The sequence below is a fragment of the Paralichthys olivaceus genome, chromosome 23, assembly GCF_024713975.1.
Source record: "Paralichthys olivaceus isolate ysfri-2021 chromosome 23, ASM2471397v2, whole genome shotgun sequence".
Taxonomy (NCBI): Eukaryota; Metazoa; Chordata; class Actinopteri; order Pleuronectiformes; family Paralichthyidae; genus Paralichthys; species Paralichthys olivaceus.
In genome coordinates, this window is record NC_091115.1 from 14,340,937 (window position 1) to 14,361,225 (window position 20,289).

At 40.2% G+C, this 20,289-nt stretch overlaps 1 protein-coding gene across 1 annotated transcript in view; it reads right to left on the minus strand.

Annotated features, from left to right (window-relative positions):
• The window catches only part of nav3 (neuron navigator 3), a 383,327-nt gene that overhangs the window by 332,452 nt on the left and 30,586 nt on the right, over positions 1-20,289 (minus strand). The window contains exon 2 of the mRNA XM_069520097.1: positions 14,304-14,405. The gene's annotated coding sequence lies outside the window, so the exon portion shown is untranslated. The remainder of the gene's footprint in view (positions 1-14,303; positions 14,406-20,289) is intronic.

Consider the following 20,289-nt stretch of genomic DNA (forward strand, 5'->3'; position numbering starts at 1 on the left):
AACAGTTGAATGGGCTCTGGGAACTTTAAATTGGTACTTTTTTGCCCTCCCAAGAATATTATAATTCTGAATGTGTTTTACATAGATTATATTAGAGTATCCTCCTTTCACAGATATTTATCATTGTTGTTGCTGTTCGCCAATAACTAACAAGAATTTGCAGCTCAGGGATGCAAAAGACATCTGTGATGTAATTTAGAATGTCACACTTGCACTGAGCTCACACCCGAGCTTCCAATCTATTATTTTGATTTATCTGATGTTTTTATTCCCCCGATAATGAAAAGGTCATGGACTAATAAAAGGCCAAGAAAATAAATCCCAGGTTGACATATTAAAGCAGCTTCTTTTGTCTTACCAACAGTCCCAAACCCAAAGATACAAACTTTACAGTCACTGAGGCCTGAGAGCGTCAGCACATACAGTATAATTCTATGAATCTTACTGCCTCCATAGCTCTCCCCTCTTCTCTTGTCGTCTTATATAATACAGCTGAGATAATTCAATGAAAAATAAATGATTGAATTTATTAATTAATGCTTAAGGTCTAAAAACATTGACAAAGTTAAATTTCAACAAGTTCAGTGCATATACTGGTCACAGATCTTTAATAATCGATCCTTACTTATGTCCTGTTTTTATGTCATAAAAATCTCTTCATTATTCTTATTTAAATTTCATCCAGTGTAGGAGGGGCATGGCTAATTGGGGAAACTCTGCTTATTAATCTATAATTGGGCTGCTAAGGCTCAGGAGGTGGAGCAGGTCGTCCACTAACCAGATGGTTGGTGGTTCATTCCATGTGCAGGAAACCCTTAATGAACTGCACCAGCAACTGTGCTGTATAGTGCTTCAAGACTAGAAAAGCACCATATACACCCAGATTATTTACCATTCAGACCTTTTATAAAGAAAATAACAGCAGCAGATCTACATTCTGACTTAATTTCTATGAAAATCTGCTGCAACACTGACGCATAAGTCAATAAGACCGACCTGGCTACTGTCACTCTTTACTGGGTGAGCAGAAAACCTTGAACTGCAAAGTCTACATCCACAAAGAACAAATCACTGAGCATCAATACGTCCAAGTCTTACAGGTGAACACATTATCTGGATACACCTGCTGCACTGATGCTGGAATCACTCGCAATCTTTGTGCATTATTGTCATTTCCCCCCCATAATTGGCAATTACAGCAAACAGAGACAATCCCATGAACAAACAGCATCAGGCACCAGCGACCAGAGTTTCAAACCTGTTACACTGCAGCGCTCCATTGGTAATCAATGGCGGCTCAGAGGCATCTACTGATCGCCATGCAGATGTCCTCATCACGTGCTGACAATAATCTAAAGCCGCTAGACATGCGAACGCCACAGCGCTCAGCGGCGCTAGTCAACAACACAGAGGTGACCCGGGCTGATCGATAGCTCCTTGTCTCAGTGGGGTTTGGTTCGAATCGAATTAAGAAGCTTCGGAGACCTTTACTTAAACAAAACTGTAATTTTGTTGAGTTTGAAGGCCTTGAAATCCAATTTCCCCAATCAGCTTCTTACTATGAGCAAAGAAGCCCCCAACTAACATTACCTGTGAGGAACAGGTTCAGTTCTTTCACAAGAAATGTATGCCAGTGTGTTCTGCTCATTTGGAAAAGGGTGGTGTCCCATTATTTTGTGCAACTGCAGCACTCACAGTTTAGTGATGACACATGCAGGTGTTTGTTTATGTCAGTCGGATCGGATTAAATCAAAACCACACAACAACCTTGTCCCTTTGAAATTGTGTCTATATGCTAATAATTTGCATCAGTAAATATGATTAAAGGGATATAATCCTGCCTGAATTAAGCATTTTTGTCAACAGTATAAGAAAACACTGCTAATTACACCCGGGCCACTCTGTGCAGCATGGGACAACTGCGTCACTGATCTGCTGCGTCTGTTGTTCTCACAGGAAGCGTGCCTGCTGCAGAGCTGCATTGAAAGCCCTCTTTTTGACATAGAGTTTGCCTTTGAAAATGACCGTTAATAATAGAAATTTAAGATGATTTCTTTATCAGTAAGTGTGAGGGGTTTACAAATGAATCTTAATGCCACCAATTTAGTTGGAGCCACGATCTCGGCTCGGACAGAAACCCGCAATAGCCAATGAGAACAAGCTGACAGGGAAGCATCACCAACCAGATGCTGCATACTTGTATAGCTGTGACTAAAAGCAACAATATATTTTCAACTCACCTTCAGCTACAGCAAAATGTACAAGGCAATTCCACTTTCTAAGCCACGACCACATCCATATTTCTTTTCTCTTTTTCAATTAATCAAAGATGTCCTTTGCATCCCCGAACTGCAAATTATTGTTATTTATTGTGAAAGGAGGATACTTTTATATAATCTATGTAAAAAAAAAGAAGCAAGTTCAGCAAACTACATGTTAATCACATTGAATCAGGTAAGTGCTCAACACTCCAGTTCAGAAGGTTGTTTGCCAACTGGCACAAAATAAACCGAAGTAGATGAAAAACAATGGGAGTTTCTGTAAAAGTCTCTGTATCACCACTGTGAAATTGTTTACTACAAACTGCAAGTGTGTTCTTGCATTCTGACAATTATAATATTTACAATCAGTTATATCTGTCATGTCTGTTCAAAATGCTCTAGTGTGCACTGAGCATAGCCCTAAAACAAAAGAATGGAGGCAGTAAAAAGGTTGGGGAGCTTTTACTTTGAAACAGGTACAAATATTTGTGTCAATTTCGACAGATAAAAACATTGAAACTGTGATGAAAGTTTATTTTGCTATAAATCGCATACGGCTCATGGAGAAGATAGACGAGACCCAGAATCTCTATTAGAACAGAGTGGCTCAAACAGGCAGAGTGACAACATGGGTGCTGGAATGAAAAGCAAAATGCTCCATGATGCACACACACATCCAGCATGGCATCTGACAAGTTAATAATGAGGGAGGGGTTGTTGCCTAAATCCAACCACGTTAGTCAGGATGCAAACCACAGCCTATGACTTGTGTGTGCAAAGATATAATCAATAATCAATAATCCAGGATGTTTTTACCCCAAACTCTTACTGCTGCTTTCTAGCTCATTTACTCATTAATATTTAATGTTATAGTTTAATACTGAGAAAACTTCTTCTTTATCAAAACATCATCTCTGTCCAGTTTTAGATCAAGGGCAAAAGCCCTTCACGTGCACGGACGCTGACTTAAGCCCTGCACGTGTGCTCGGTCAGGTCACAGTCTACCCAGAATCCTCTGTGGGGGGATGAGGCAGCCGTGATGGACGAGACAGAGCTGAGGACCCTTCAGGAGTGTAGTGTTCCATTAGCCAGGCTGTGATGTACTGCTGGTCCCTCCTCCATTCACTCTCTCACAGATCTGCACGCATTCTTTTTTAAGCCTCTATTCAAACCTGTTAGAAGAGTGATGCACCTCTTCACTCATAAAGCATGCTAATTTGTGCAAACAGACTATAACATTGCATTTTGGTTTATGAATTCAGATTTTTAATTTCTCAAATACTGGCTATACTTATTTATTTTTTTATTTTTTAACTTAGAACTTTAATTTAATTAATTGTGTTTTTAAAGGATTTTTTATATTCTTATTTTGATATGAAGCAATTTGACTTGTTTGTACATGCTTAGGTTTGTATTTCTTTTTATTTCATACAATTGTGTTTACAGTCCTTTACGCTTCCAGTAGCTGGAGTCCAGACTCGTCCTTGAACACGTCTGACCTTGCACATCTTCATTCTTCACAGGAAGCAAATCACCGAGGACAATCTCCAGCTCAACTGCCCTGATACAGGAGAGGAAAGAGGAGAAAAAACTCTCCTAGGCAAAATATAAATGTCTATTCACTTATTCTCCAAGGACGGCTAAAGAAGCAGATAAGCTTTTTTGGTGTCAGGTGGCTGTTGGCTGCAGCTGGAGATGCAGCACACACTTTTGTCTTCATGAACACAGCTAGCAACACTGTTTCTGGCCCTTAGGGAGCGAGTGGGAGAATGAATAAGAGAGTGGGAGTGTGTATCAGAGACAGAAAGAGAATGAGAGATGATGAAGGTGTGACAAAAGGGATGGATACTATCAATAGAAGCATGAAGCAACAAGAAGCTAAAGTTGAGGAGAAACAGCCTGGATTCCATCTTTGTTACCACACCTCACAGCTTGTGATAATAGATGACGGCTGATGCAGTAATTGCCTTTTACTCATGAGATCAGCATTTGAAGGAACCTCTGTCAAATTTATTGAATAAATCAACAGGTCTGGTTCGCAGCCAAGTACGGTCACAGCAGAACAGCAGAGGGGCTTTATTTACTATTCACCAACACGAGCCAACGCCTCAATTAATCAGCAGTCTGCTAAGAGCAGATCAGACCTGTCTGTTTAGTCGGAGTTCATTCAGCCAATAATCGACCCAGCACATACACTCTCCTTTACCGGTCGGATTTATATTCATACAGTTATTCACATTTTCAAGGGCTTCCGGATACGATACAGCTCGATTGAGGTTCAAGGTTTGGTGCCTTGCTTGAGGAGCCCCTCAAAGGGAGGGAAGGGTGTGTTTTTCAGCTTTTTCCTCACACTGATCTTCCAGTATCACCTTCAAGTACATATCTTTCCAGGAAAATTGGGTTAAATTAGTTATTTGTTGCAATGAAAACTTGATTCAAGTCAATTACAAGTGCTTCCTGATACAATGCAACTCGACTTAAGTGGTCACAGGGTTTAGTGCTTTGCTTAAGGGCCCCTCAGTAATGGCCGCAAATGGAGGGAGGGGCGTGAGTCTGTTTTACAGCTTTTTCCAGACACTGATCAAGCTTCTCTGCAGATGAGGGTCATTAAGACAAATACAGTAGTTAAAATAGAGCAGTAATTATCTACAAAATAATACCTAGAAACTTTAGTTATAAGTTACAGTGGAACGATGTTTTTAATCACCATGTAAACACGTTTAATAAAACTTTTGTTAAATACCATTAACGCATGAATTGCAAAGCTATAATAGGCTACCCTGATTAACTTTAATTCCATGAGCTATTAAACTATAAACTGAAACTTGAGGCTGAGCACAGGGAACTAGTGCTGGTGATTCATAGTAAATAAAGAGTTTCGCTGCAGATAATGTGTTATTTAGAGGCTGTATTGTGGATGCCCCAGTCACTTGCGTTGTATGGATATACACCGAACGTGTGTGGATCTAAAAGCGTCCGAAGGACTCCAATTTACTCCAAACCTTTATGGGTGAGTAGATCTACACACCATATGCTGGAAATAAGGACCAGGTTGAAAAAAACCGAACAACTCCTTTAAGTGAAAAGCAGCCTATAGTATTTTTGTATACCATGCCACTTTTTAACGTTGTGATTCATGCCATGACTAATGTACAAGGGTAATTGCACAAATACGTCTTAGTAAATGTGAGCTAACTTTACTTGGTCATGTTTCTTTTAGGAAATTGACTAAATTCATTTGTCACTTACTCTGTCTGAGAATTGGGAAATAATCTGAAGCCACTTATCTCATAGTTTGTTTGTAAATTAAATGAAAAAAGTATGTTACATCATATTTTCACAAAAGGTAAGTCTACCTAATTAGAAATGTTTTCTTCTAAACTATAATAATACTAAATATTCTTGGTATTCTCTTAGTAAAAACATATATAACTTAATACTCTTCCAGCACTACCAGCCTCACAATTGATTTACAGATAACTACTGCAATTTTATATTGGTGAGAAAAAGTGCCTATCATCATCAAATGATTCATCCAGTACAAATCATTACTTAAAAAGAAATATTTTTGTTTGTAGTAAAGCACCAACTATCATAATTAGTGTACAGCTATTCATCAGCTTTGAATGCTTTGAATCCAGGATCAAGGAGAGGGGAGACGTCTCAGACGGCTGGCACATAGGTGCAGGCATAACATAGAAGGTATCTGACCCAACAGCCTTGCAGAGATACAGAGACTGTGGCACAGAAGGGGGGGAGGCCAGACAGACCAATAGAAAAGCTGAACCAATTAAAATGGAAGGTTTCAGAGACGAAAAAGAAGAGAAGAGAGGGCTATAGAAATGGACAGAGATAGAGACCGAGAAGAAACTGCCAGGGAAATGATGCAACAGACAAAAGAAACAGTAGCATTGGACAGACATTCAGAGGTAGAAAGCAATCAGAGAGAGGTGAGCGAATCAGGCACGACCGCTGGTGGTGAACACTCCGACTGGACTCCACTGGGCAGCTCCCAGTGGCCAGCAGTAGAAGAATGTGATCACACTGGGCAGCTCCCAGTGTGAATGTGTAATACAATGTGAATGTGAAGTAGGGCATCTCTGTACCAACATTAAGGAGTGAAACATGGCAGAGAATGCACAGTGAAAGAGGGATATGACTAAAAAAGAGGGTGTTGAAGCACGGAGCCAGAGAAAGCCATATGCACTTGGAGAGGTGACAGCTGACTGCTTCCAGCCTGCGTCCAGAAGAACCAGACCGGCTTCCATTTGAAAGACAACCAGGAGGACGCTGGGGAAATAATGAGACGACTCTCATCTCCTCTGGCCCAGACAGCCCAGCCAGACGATGATGGTAGGAGGAGGAGGGGGAGGAGGACAGGAAGAAAAGGCTGCAGGGTCAGTAATGTCCAGCCAACGCTCAAACAAACAGGAGCGGAACCGTCTTGGCAACCAGATGTGTGGGAAAAAAACAAACGAGCAAAGAAAACGAGCAGCACAGCGACATCGTTTATTATCTACAGTGAAACGGCCATTCACGCTCTCCTAGATAGCAGGAGACGGTGGTTTGAGCCTCTGGCTGTTTAACCGCTTTTCCAGTGCTTCGGCAGCTGGTTCAGGTTAATTAACAGCCACCAAGATGAGGTGTTATTTTAGAAAAGCATGGAAAAGGTGATCAAAAGATGGTCTTCATATTTTACATGAATAGAAAAAGAAAAGTGTATTCTCAAGCACTAAGAGGATGTTAATGGAGTGTGAAATTCATTGAAGCTAACAGAGACTGTTATGGGCCAACTTTAACTGCATACAAAAATGGGAAGTGCATGCTGGGAAACACAAACCAGAAATCAATAGTAAACTGAGGAGAATCCACCAAACAACATCAATCGAGTTCTTGGTTTTACACCTCTATTACACAGATCCATAATGTAACAATTGCAAATTCCTCAAAATGTCGTTGAACAATAAATCAGACATGAACGGTTCCCTTGAATTCAATAAAACTGCACCAAAAAGTACTTGCTCATAGTTATCAGTCCTCTAAATGTGCCTGACTATATCTAGATCAATGGAATATCCATCACATGAGTGAAAATGTCTATAAAAGCCTTATCTCGCAATGTTAGAAATAATTCCTGGTTGCACACCAAAATTAAATGGTTACTTTCCTGACTCCTGCCACATCCTTTCACCAAGTTTCCTGGAAATTCTAACAACAATTTTGGCATTATTCTCTAAAACTAACACACAGCCAAAACAAACACTGAATAATATGTAATAAAAATGTCAATATCTGTATTGGTTCCTATGCAAATATGACTGTACGGTGAAAATGCTGCAGCTCTTGAAACAGAACAAAAGCTGAAGTTAGAGATGCAGGAGAGGAACCGGGTGGATCAACGTGCTCATTGAGATTAGACACTGTTGTGTTTCAGCGGAGGAGGAGGGAGGCTGAGGTGCAGGGATCAGTTGGTGCACTGCATCTGCAGGCGAGCAGTGTTCATGCTTGACTGGAGAAGCTGGATGACTTCACCATTTCCTCACGTTTTCTCCACACACACACACACAAATACACACATGTATCGGCGGCGTCTCACCGCCTTCCAAGTGCAGGAAAGTGACTTCACTTTCACATCAAGTAGGATGACTTCATTTCTGGTTTTCTGTCTCTCATATAAACGTCTCACAGCTCATTCTCTCACCTTATTCAATTCATAAAAGCGAGTCTTCTTTCAAAAGAGGCAAAAAACGAAAACTCTCTTCACAGGCGATGTTTTGGTTTTAATGATTCACTCGTCTCCTGGGCCTGGAGTTAACAAACCTCTCTCTTGAGATCCATTCATGAAACCTCCCTAACGCACAGCAAGGAGGGGGGGTTGATTACATTTTTAGAGAGTAAATGATGATGATGTAGTTTTCTGACAGTTAGCAAATTTAAGAATAAAAAATAAAAATCTACAAAAGGGTACCATACTTATAGGCTTTATAAGTACATGCAAGTAATTATTGATGCTAAGATCATATATGAAATAACCATGCAACAACCATGCACGATGAACATGACTTTCTCTTTTTTAGCCCTGTCTGCTGCACATACTGTAAGTTAACCCTATTAATAGGTCCTATTGTCTAGCTTTGCAATGCTATTGGATAGTAAATGTGTATATAGGTCTGGCTATAACGCCAAGGACTCACATAACCTGCAAACTTTCCTCGAAGTGCATCACCTTGTTTCAACTGGAAGTAAAATGCCCTGAAATGTTTTAGATTGTGTCGATACTTAATTATTGGAGTTAATACATTAAATTAGACTTGGAGCTCTGTTGTAATTTTAAAGTCAAAATAAAAGGTAAGCCTCCCACATTATATGAGAGCATTGCATTTCTCACAAGTTTATTGTTCACATATGGGAAAAATGCATATAGAGATATAATGACTTTTCCAGGGGTATACTATAGTTACAGTGCCCTGGTGAGTGCAGATTTATTTTCTGCAATGTCACATCATCAGATCTACTTTTATCTGTGTTTTCTTATGAGTTACTGTAAGCCTATAATCAAAGTTTGATTCCTTGCCTCAACACCATCTGCTCAAGGGACACCTCTGGAGCAGCAGACATGAAGTAAGAATGATTTTCTGAGTTGAGAATATTGATAAACTGCATTTACTCTTCTTCCTAAAAGTAGGTTGTCAAGGAGAGTTTTCTGCCCGCTGGAAGTGATTTCCTAATCTGAGACACTCGATAAATGTGGACCCTGATCTCTGCAGGACAAAATTTGTTCTTCCTCTCACGTCCTCTCTCCCAGAGAGACCAGAGGTAGAGTTGGCTACAGAATAATGTCTTGGGAGCTTTGCTGCGAGTGAGGAACTTGTTAAGAGAAGGATCACATTTCTCAGCTCCCCAAACCACATAGGAGCGTCTCTACACACAGACTTTCCATTATTTATCCCAGTAACTGTCTTTCAGTCTGTGTTACTGCATCTTGTGCTTTTGCTTGTTATATTTACAAGCATGATCTCATAGAAACATAAGATTACACTTGCTGTTTATGACTAATGTCACAAGTATAGGCTGTAAATCATAATCCATCATCATATCTGTCTATATGATGATATATGTCAGTTGGGTCAGCATCGTCACCAATCACTTTGATAATTTGAGTATTATCACATCAGAATAAAACAGACTGACAAATTGTCTTCAAAGTAAAAGCACAATGTTTGTTTTGTTGCTAGAATGCATTATACTGAGCAGAATAAGAGTGCTTTTATTTTGAAAAGAACTTGGGTCTGAAAATAGCCGACATTCAACGTATGAACAAATAATAGCAGTTCATCATTCCAACTTGTGCATGCACAAAAGTGAAAAGTCATAAAGCATAATTGCAGACAAACCAGGTAGGATGAAGGTAAAGTTTTCCAACCTCAGTCTGCACCATAGACTGTTTATAAAAGCTCTGAGCTCAATGTCCAGAACAAATTAACTATAACAAGTGACTGGAACTGTTTGACGAGGACTCTTTGATGACGAGGAATAATTCTGAAGTAGCTCTGGGACATTAACCGAGACCAAGAGAACGGCTTCTTCTAAACAGGCAGGTTTAGAATGGGCAGTGCAAAGGATAATAGGACTAAAGGTTTTTGTGTTGATGATGAATTTCCCCATTATTTATCATTTCAGAAGAGCAGGTGCCAGAGAATCACTTCCTGCCAGAATGCTGTTGTATTGTATAGTATTGTGAAGTGTTTCAATTATTTTGTCCAACTCCAGGTCTACAGTATAAGTCTGTAGGTGTTAGGATGAAAGAAATTAAAGACGGTGATTCATCGCTGTGTTCCTAAAATAGTTTGGTCCTCATGAGGAGCCAGACAACAGAGCTGCCGACTTATTAACTCACAGCTCCCATGAGCAGAGATCATGAGCCACACCGAGAGCACATCCCCAACACCTTGCCCTGGAGATAAGGGAATTAAGAGGGACAAAGGCCACACTTCCTGCCCTGTCTGCCAACATGAGCACACTGGAGCTGTTTGTGTCCCATTCAGGCTGAACTCACTGCTGCCACCACCACCAGGCGCACACAGTGACAAGACAGAGATCCAGAAGGCTGTGAGGAGGAGAGGAAAACAACGGGCATGTGAGCCTCCCCAATAAAAAACAGTCTATTTCTCTAAGGGTGTGGCATTTCAGCCAGCAAATCTGTCCCCTCGCAATAAGTAAAATGTATTTTTACATTACTCAAAGCCCATGTGTTGATTTGTTTTTGGACCCTGCCACAATATCAACACTGATCACCTCCTAATCATTTATATTTGTCCTAAATTGGTCAAATCTTTTTTCCACAGCACTGATGCAGAGATTTATTCAGCGCCTCCTCACTCCGCCATCTCTCTCCACCTCTCTCTCAGTCACTCGCTCGTGCCAACACACCCACACAAACAAAAACACTAACATCGCACATCTGTTAGCTCGGACAGGGTAAAATTATCATTTGGCTTTCACACCAATTACATACATGATTATTTGCATACAGAGCGCAAGAAGTGAGATCCAATCACAAATGGTCACAGGACACATATTCAGGACACATTTTAAAACCAGGTGTGAACAGAGCCTCAGAGTTCATTTATCCAATAACAACAATAAAACCAACTCTTACTGTTGACAAAAACAGCCTTGTTTGTGTAGTATTATTTCTACTTTATTGTACTATTACTATTGTATGTATATTCTTCCTTTATTAATACCTTACTACTTCCTTGTGCTGCTGTGGAAATTGTGAATTGTGAATCAGAGGATCAATAAAGGTACATCTTATCTTATCATGGCTTATCTTAAGCTATAAACACACTTGCTCATTTGTTTTTATTAAATTTTATTTGAAGATGTATTTTTATTTCTGTTTTTGAGTTTTGTGACTTTTCTCAAATCTATGTTCTCCCTGCTAGTGTAAGACACCAACTTCTCTTTTCTTTGTGAACATTGTAAGGTAACAGTCTAAATTTGTAAAATTAGCTTTTACCATCATTATGTCTCGACTCCTTACTCTCTAGCCCACCCTCCGTCATTTGCAGCTCAAATGACCCAGTTTCCCTTCAGGGATCAATAAAGTTCCTCTTATCTCGTCATGGGAACTTTCTCATCTCACAAGTATTGCTCTACAACATCAAGTAGCTGGAGGCGGCTCAGGCAGACATTATCACATCCTGCTCCCTGCCACAGCATCCGCTGTCCCTCCACCTCCCTCATAAAACACATGAAGCCATGCAATGCTTGACCTCTGCACCTGCCTGGAGGGCGGACGCCTGCTTGATTTGTTGGGGGGGGGTAGGCAGACCGAGATTCCCCCAAGCAGACAAGGCAATAAATCCAACGTGTGATGGCGGCGACAGCGGCGGCAGTGGCATGAGAACGAATGAGTGGGGAATTGGGGAAAAAAGAGCGACGGTCCCTGAAGAATATCAGGGTCAGAGCAGCGGAAGAGTTGAGGCACCTCGTAAATGGAAAAAAATCCAGACACTGCAACCTTTTGCCAAGAACTCACACACAGACTCACAAACGTGTCTATCACTGGTTCCTTCTCGTTCTGGGTCACGTCCCCCTGTGTGGGTGCTACTCACTCGGCACTCACCCTGGAGGCCTCACGTCCAATTAGATCATACAGTGCAGCAGTAAGCAAACTGCAGCTAGGTGGTTAGTAAGGAACCAAGAAATCAGAACATACAAATGACAGAATATATAACTTATCCTTAAATTCAACAAATGTTAAATATAAAAACACAAATTACACTCAAATCACAGTGAAGAGTATTAAAACTCACATCGTTAACATACAATAGATTGTTTATCGTGCACACATGCAGGTAGTTGTGTGTAAACAGCCTTGTAGTCAAATGTTGTGCAGCCTCCATCGGCCCAAAGGCACAGTGCAATGTTGTGTGTTCACAGTCCTTCAGTGCCTGTGGCCTTTAGCAGATGAGGAAATGAACGGAGCTTTAATATAGAGCGCAGGGGTCGAGAGATGTTCTCAGCAGTGATCCATAAGGGAAAATATAGAGACGGAAACGGAGGAGAAGTAAAAGGAAAGTCTGGCCCACACACTCTGGGACATCTGCATTGAATTGATCTGTATATAGCCAGAGGATATTGTTCTTTATTCAAAGATTAATCCAGAATATGAACGATGCTGAAGAAAATGGAATAATCGATCTGGAATGATTTGCTCAGAATCTAAATTCAGAGTATATGTGCACAACAGACTGGCTGGTGAAGCCCTGCTGACTGATCACCGCATGAAACCATCTGAGCAGTAATGTTAGGAAGGATTTTTGGATTCATCACCACTGAAGGGACAAATGTAGAAAGAAGAGACTTTGCCTCAGGCTGGTGGTTAACTTTCTGCATCTCTGAGTATGAAAGGGTCCGCTAGGGTGACATATATATTGTCATCAGAGGGCAAATGTGTTTCTGTGTGGACGTGTGTGTACTCAACTGTGCATGGCCAGCAGCAAATACAAACCAATTTAATAAGAATCACTATGAGATCATGGTGGAGCTTTACTGTAACATTGCCTGACACCACAAATGCATGGAGCAACGCTTATTCTATAAATCCGTTTGCATTCAAATTCATTTGAACAGGTTTGTTTTAATTAGTTTGATTTATATTTATTTCAAACTTGACTTGCCTCCCTGGAGTTACACCCTCATCAGCCAATGCTTTTTCAGTCTACCTTTTTCCCCCTATTTCATATGAGGTCACCTATGACCTTGAACCTCTGACAACTGAAATCGAATCAAGTGCCAACTGGTCAAAAATGTAAGAAACTCCCAAAAGCCAGACTTGAGATGTGACATTCAAAATGCTAAAACATGTTTTGCTGCTGTGACCTTTCACTATGACCTCAGTTCATCCTTGAGTCCAAGTAAATATTTGTGCTAAATTTGAAAAGATTATTTTGAGGTGTTTTTAGGATAACACATTCACGAGGCAAAAACGAGGGTCACCATGTCTTTGACCTTTGACTACAAAAATGTAATAAGTTCATGTTTGAATCCAAATGAATGTTTTTACCGAATTTTAATGGATTTCTTGGAGGTGTTCTTGATATATCAGTAACCCTGAGCTCTGACCTTTTACCAACGAAATCTAATAATTCATCCTCGATTCCAGCTGAATGTTTGTAGAAAATCTGAAGAAACTCCCTCGACTGATGGAGGGACAGACAACAAGAACACATAATGTCTCCAGCCACTGGCTATCGCCCTCGTGGAGTCATATTTAACTCTCAGCCCTACACAGGTATCTCAAATTAATATTCAAGAAGTCCTTAACAAGTGTAATGTACCACTTTCAACATCAATGAAGGATTAATAAATTAACTATGAAGTCTAAACATAAGACTCAGTCAAAACCTAAACTATACGTGCTCACTTGAGCAGTTTAAAAAAGAAAACGTTTTCTCCAATTAAAAGATGTAAATTGTCATCAATTAACCCAAAAACAGAAAATCCGAAACTCAGACTTTTATTACGTGCCTAGGTGAATCTAGTAATGAATTACGGATGTTAAATGCCACATACAGCAGCACCTTTAGCTTATTAAAGAAGTTCCTTTTAATAGAAACTGACATTTAAAAGCCTGGCATCTATCATCCACTTCATTAGCTCTGCTGGACCCGGGAATCATCGAGAAAATGATTTAGCCCAATCAGCTGGTCACCAGCAAACACCTCCAGTAGCCTTGGGAGGTCTGCTAAGTGCTCCACATCCAGCCAATACTCTCCCTTAGCATTCGCACTCAAAATGCACAACACGCGTGTGTTCACTTCCTCCGGTATTGTCCATCACCTTCATGCATATTGCATGTGCTCGTTTCAGCCCTTTGCCCTGCGGAGGCTCATGCGCTGCCACCAACAAAAGAACAGACATAATCGTCAGGAGAGCGACATGCCTGTACCGCACATGACAATAAAGTGAATACAGAGCCTGACGCAGCAGCAGTCACAGAGCATGGCACCGCTTATTGATTCCAACACTGACCTGACGAGAAGAGGGCGAGGTGAAAACATCTTCATCATCTGTAGGGACTCCAAGAAAAGAACAATGGATGCGAGGCTGTTTGGAGAAGTGACCCGGGAATATCTGTAAAATCAAAAAAGAATTTCAGAAATGAGTGGATAATACACAACAGTTGCTTTGGCTCATTCTCAATCTGCATCAGTTTGATTTGACAGTTATCTAAACTCAACAGTGCACATTTTTCAAAGTAATGGCTCCTAATGCGTAGGCAGCGTTCATATTCAGCATATTTTAGCTTTCTTTCTGGACAGTGGGAGGAAGTGGATATGTGTCGGCCAACTATATTTCAAGTTAATGGTTTTTCACAGCTTTCATAACAAGATCATGGAAAGATTGTGGACTTGTTAAACAGAAAAATACAGACACAGTGTGTTATCAACCTATTCATAATCAACATTTTTCCCTAAGCTTCAACAAAGTGGTTTTGTTTCCTTTGCCATTGTTTTCAAACTGTTAAACACTGGTGTGAAGGCATAGTGTAACGCAATTGAGAGCTGTAAGAGCATCCACAGCCCCATGCACAAATGTAAAGCCTTGATTCCTGCAAATGTGCACACACACACACACACACACACACACAATATAAAACAAAAAACATGATTTATTCACTTTATATCTTTTCATTAAATTACATGCAATAAGGAGCAAAGGTGTCTCAACGTTTCTTTGTAAATCAACCGCATAATCCCCATCTCACCAAACTGCCAAGGCATCTTCGTCCCGGGTTTGCAAGCTGAGTACAGCGATAAGCACAGCTGCTCTGAACAAAGTGGTGCAGTTAAAGCAAGAAGCAAACTGAGCTTTCACTGCACGTAAATTCAAACAGAAGCCTCCCACATCTTTTTTAAACTTTGCAGTTCAATCAGTGACGATGACACTTGGCAAAGAGGTGAAACCATTTTAAATGATTGAGTCCTGACAATCACGGCCAACAGCATTATAATAAAATGACAGGAACCGTTCATTTATGTCCAGCTCCCACTCTGAAGGGTTTGTTCTGTACAAGAAGAAATATGGGGCTCTCTCACAAAGCAAATCAAAGAGGAGAAGAGCTTCAGTCTGCTCTGAACATGCAAACAAGAAGGTACCATGAACGTAGCCGAGACAATAAGGAGAAGTCATCATGGAGGCAGGTTGGACGTAAGGTAAACCCTTGACTTCTCACATTGAAAACCGCTGCAGCATCAGATCCTCCTAAAGAAGCTGCTCTCGCTGAAGGAAAAGAGCAAGTCTGATTATTTTTTTACTCCACAAAATTCACCTTTTAAGGTTTCCTTTACAGTCACAAGAAAAAAGTTAAATAATGGTTCATGGTTTCTATCATTACTGTCCAAATGACTACATAATACAGAATAAAATATTAAATAATGGGCATAAATTCATGAAAAAAGGAATTTTCTGTATTTCTATTTCAGATTGTCTTTTTATTGATTTCTAAATCTAGTCATATATTTTTAGCTATAGCAGACCGCCTACCCAAGTCAGAAGTAGTAGATCACTCAGGCTTTGGACTGAGTTAAGCCTTCCAACCTAATTGACATATTGACACAGAAATACATGAATATAAAATATCTATGTAAATAGATATAGAAATACAGAAATCAATAAACAAATAAGAATTTCAAAACAGATGAATAAATTGATGTAGAAATACAGAAATTTTGATCGCAAACTGTGTTTGTTTCTTCATTTATCAATTACATTTTTTATTTCTGCATTTATTTACTTATACTTGTGTAATTTATTTTGCCTTCAAATCCATCCATCTATTTTCTGTACTACTTATCTTTTGAGAGTCAATAAACGTCTGCACCTTTCAGCTGTTCCTTGTTACCATAAGAAAAGAGGTCAGTCCACTAATTAAACGGAGGGCTGACCCACTTCAGAGAGCCCAAAAATACACAACACTATACCATCATGTTCTATCATTCCAAGCAACCACCTGTCAGAACAGAACCAACACCAACACTGTTAACCATTTCCTCGGCCTTCTCTTTTTAAAAAGTTCACCTGATCGCCAGAGAGGCCTAAATAATGATGAATGAGTCTGCGGCGCAGTGAGAGTGGAAGCAGCCGAGCTTCCTCGAAACGCTTGTAGAAAGCTACAATAACAAACATGCAGCGACAGACACAGAAAACGTGATGAATGGATAACCACGAGCAGAACCCCACGGCGACTCCTAAAGGCAGCGTGTGAACTTTAAATACGGTGCCCGGGAGCTTACAGTTCGGAACATGCGGGTACAGATGTGGAGGAGTCCCACTTTAAATATATACTGTAGACGTCTATTTACTGGAAAGAGTTGAACTTCATCCTCAAGAGGGAATGGATGGGAAGCATCTAATTAAGTTCTTTCTCTAGTGTGGACAGTGTGAGGGATTGGCCGCAAAGGAGCTGGCTCAGGAAAACTGCCTTTAACTCACTATGGATATGTGTAGTTTAACTGTGTGGTGTTTTAGAAAGGCTTTCTGCAGGAGAACAACAGTGGAAAACCAATGCAAGATCAAGAAAAGGATCACTTTATGTGTTACAGCAGATTATTGAGGGTAACCACTGCGATGGCCTGATGCAGAAATAGAAATATAATAAGATTATTCCTGTCTCGTATCATTATCACAGGTTTTGTCACTTTCATTAAATAAACAGGGCCACAGTTGAATTATTTGTTGCTATATTTTGATACTGTTCTAAATAAGGTGCACACATCTGGTTTACACTGTCACTGTCAGTTGAGATAATACATTTGTCTTTGAGTCACCATGTGTGATGCACCAGTCCTTCTTCCTGGTTTGGCCAAATGAGGAGGAGGAGCCTAATTAAATCCAGCCTTTAATAAATGGACCAAACCAAGTGCTGCAACAGTTTCTGGGGTTGAATGACATGTTTGATTGAAACAGTTTCAGCTTCAAGTTATTTGATCTTAACTCAATTTATGGGAAAAGAGAATCAACTTCCATAAGTCTGCCAAACATGGCTCTTCCCAGCTGCCATGGTTGCAAACAGGGTCCAAACCACAACAGGATGTTCATATAACCACCATTAATATTTACATAATTGTTTTGTGCAGGCTGAACGCAGCACAGATCAGTTTATGTCAGTTCCATGAAAACATCACAACATGATCTGTACTGGGATCTGCTCATAACTCTTGTGTGTGTACAGATTTATCCTCAGTCGGTGACCTAAAATGAAAAATGATCTTCAACCTGCGATTAAAGCAATTGATGGCCTGACTCGATCAGGACAAATCTGAATTCAACTGAGAATTTTGATGAATAGTTATTGGCTATAATTCCAGATGTTAGCCCCTGGATCGACAGCTGTCCCTCAGTGCTCCATTAAAACTGTCTGCACAGCGCTGTGCGCAAGCTAAGAGCTGCCCCACAAAATATAGAAAAATGGCTGCCAGTTTCAGTTAATTACATGACGGAGGGCAGCAGCGAGTGAGGCCAGCACTGAAGGAAGGAAGGAGGGAAGGACGGAAAGAAATAAAGACAGAAAGAAAGAAAGATTGAGTATTTTTCTCATGCTTAGCGTAACAAATGTTTATATCCTGTCCAGACATGCTACTCTGTGAACAAATACTACATCATTCTCGCAATAAAGAGCTTTTCAGCTGTAAAACACATTGTGCTTAAACTGATGGCTTCATTCAAAGCAGATTTTTCTTTAGTGTATAATGAAAGTAGAGGAAATAAGAAGTAATATAGAAATTGAAACATTAAACATGGTGAAAGTCTGTTTATGCCCACGGCTCAGTGTGACTGGCTGTAACGCAGAGTCTATAATTCCTTTACATATGATCACTAAGCTGTATAATGATTGAATGGTATAAGAATATATTAATAACCAGGTTCTGTTCTATAATCAGCATAAGTAAGAACTAGGGCTATACTGCGCACGCTGGGCTGTGACTTTTTTAATTCAAACATTAATTTGAACAAGCATCCCACCATCGCTACCGTGCAGATTCCACGTGCGCAAGATGGCGGCGCTCATATCCAGAAAATGTTGGTCTAATTTCTGGATTCTGGAGGAAGGGGACACGCTTCATCCATCTATATATACAGTCTATATCTTCGAATGGTCCCACAACTCTACCATCATCTTTGAGGCCATAATTTGTGTTGTTGTTATCCTGATCCTGAATTATGTTGTTTTTTTTTTGTCAGTTTCCCACCTGATGAACTGTTTATATCTTTCTACAAGCTCCATGTGAATGTGGGTCCTAAAATGTAATACGTACCACAGTAGATCGTAACACTAGATGTCTAGGTGCATTATTTATGCTGCATAGATCTTCTGCTCCACATGCCAGTACACTAGTTATGTGGATGGTGAGAGGTGGAAGCACTAAGTCCAAATTAATGTCCACATTCTGCTAAGCTTATAAATCTCAGTTAGCACTTACATGTTGCTGTTCATTTGCCTGTTTGAATTAAACCCAGAGAGGTGAGATGTCCAGTGGGATGAAGGAAAAGCATTGGCTCATGCCGGCGGTCCCACTGGTCTGCAGTCTACCGTGTTGTTTACAAGGAAGCAGGGCCAATCACTCAGCGGCCTCTGACAGCCATTGGCAGTCTAATAACCACTCGCTGTGTGAAGTATTTTCGGGTATCTAGTACACTTGCTCCAATCAAATCCAAATCTGGTCCTTTAAACGTCCTTGTTGGTGAGTAATTTATCTGCTGTGGCTCTGAGCCAAAGCATAATGAACACACCAATCCATAGCTACGCTTCTTCCCACTATCAGGTCAATAAAACAAAGGAGGTGTCCCAGCTGCTTGGGTAAAATCAGATCCCACCTCCAGCACTATATCCACAGATCACCGATTCACACATTTTCATTAATTGAGACTAAAAAGCCTTAAACGACGCTGGTCCAGCTGGAGCTGCAGTTGTATTTGAAATGAGACCATCTGATTTCTGTTACTGACTAAAAAGCTTTGAATGAAGCTCAACCAGAATGTTGTAATACTATCTTTGCTTGTGGAGCTAATTATATTGGGCTGTTTTTCATATGAAGCACCTTTATAGCTCTACAACATCTTCTAATGTGTTATTTCAATTTTAATTGCCATGTGTAAATGTGTCTGTGTAAACAAAGGTTAATGGCAGAATGAACGACTACAGACATCCCTCCCCATCCCTCCTCCTCCTCCCACCACAGGTAGGCCACGGCCGAGTGGACCACCAAAGAATAATCACCTGCAGTGAAGGGAAATCAATGTTGCTATGGAAACATCATTTAGGAAACCCATGATCCAAGGCGCATATGCTGCCTCCAGCCTAATTTACACAAACTCATACCGGTCCATTCTCAGGTTCAGTTACGAGTGCAGACAAAAAACATTATCACGCTCCGCAATAAACACTCAGCATGATGCTATGTTAATTAGTATGATCATTATAGTGAAGTGGGCAGCACTATCACTCTTGTTGGCCGGTATAGTCGTTTCAGTTAGCCCAACAAATTACTGCAGAATACAGAATATGCGTGAACAAGCGTCGACTGTGCAGAGAAAGTCAAAAAGGTAAAGTTTCGTTTTTTCTAATATTTTAAAAATTGAATACAGTTGACATTAACTTTCAAAAAGGTTTCGGCTACAAATGATCATTCTTTTCATCTTTCATTTACACCTCAAGCAAATGTTCAAAGTACAATTCATCCACACTCACCCTCGCAACCCTGACTCAAAGGAATAGTTTAACATTTTGTGAAATGTGTTTTATTTGCCCTCTTGCTTTGTTTCTATATCAAAAGATCAATGTGACTGTTGATGATTAAGCCTCAGGGGTGCTGGTAGGCACATTAAGTTTTAACCATAGATTGTATGTTCCTGCCACTTTCCAAAAATGAAGCTTAAATTTTGCAGATACAAAGGCCAATATCTTGTACATTTAGAGACAGAGTCTGCAGTAGTAAGTCCCTGTTGATAAATGCGC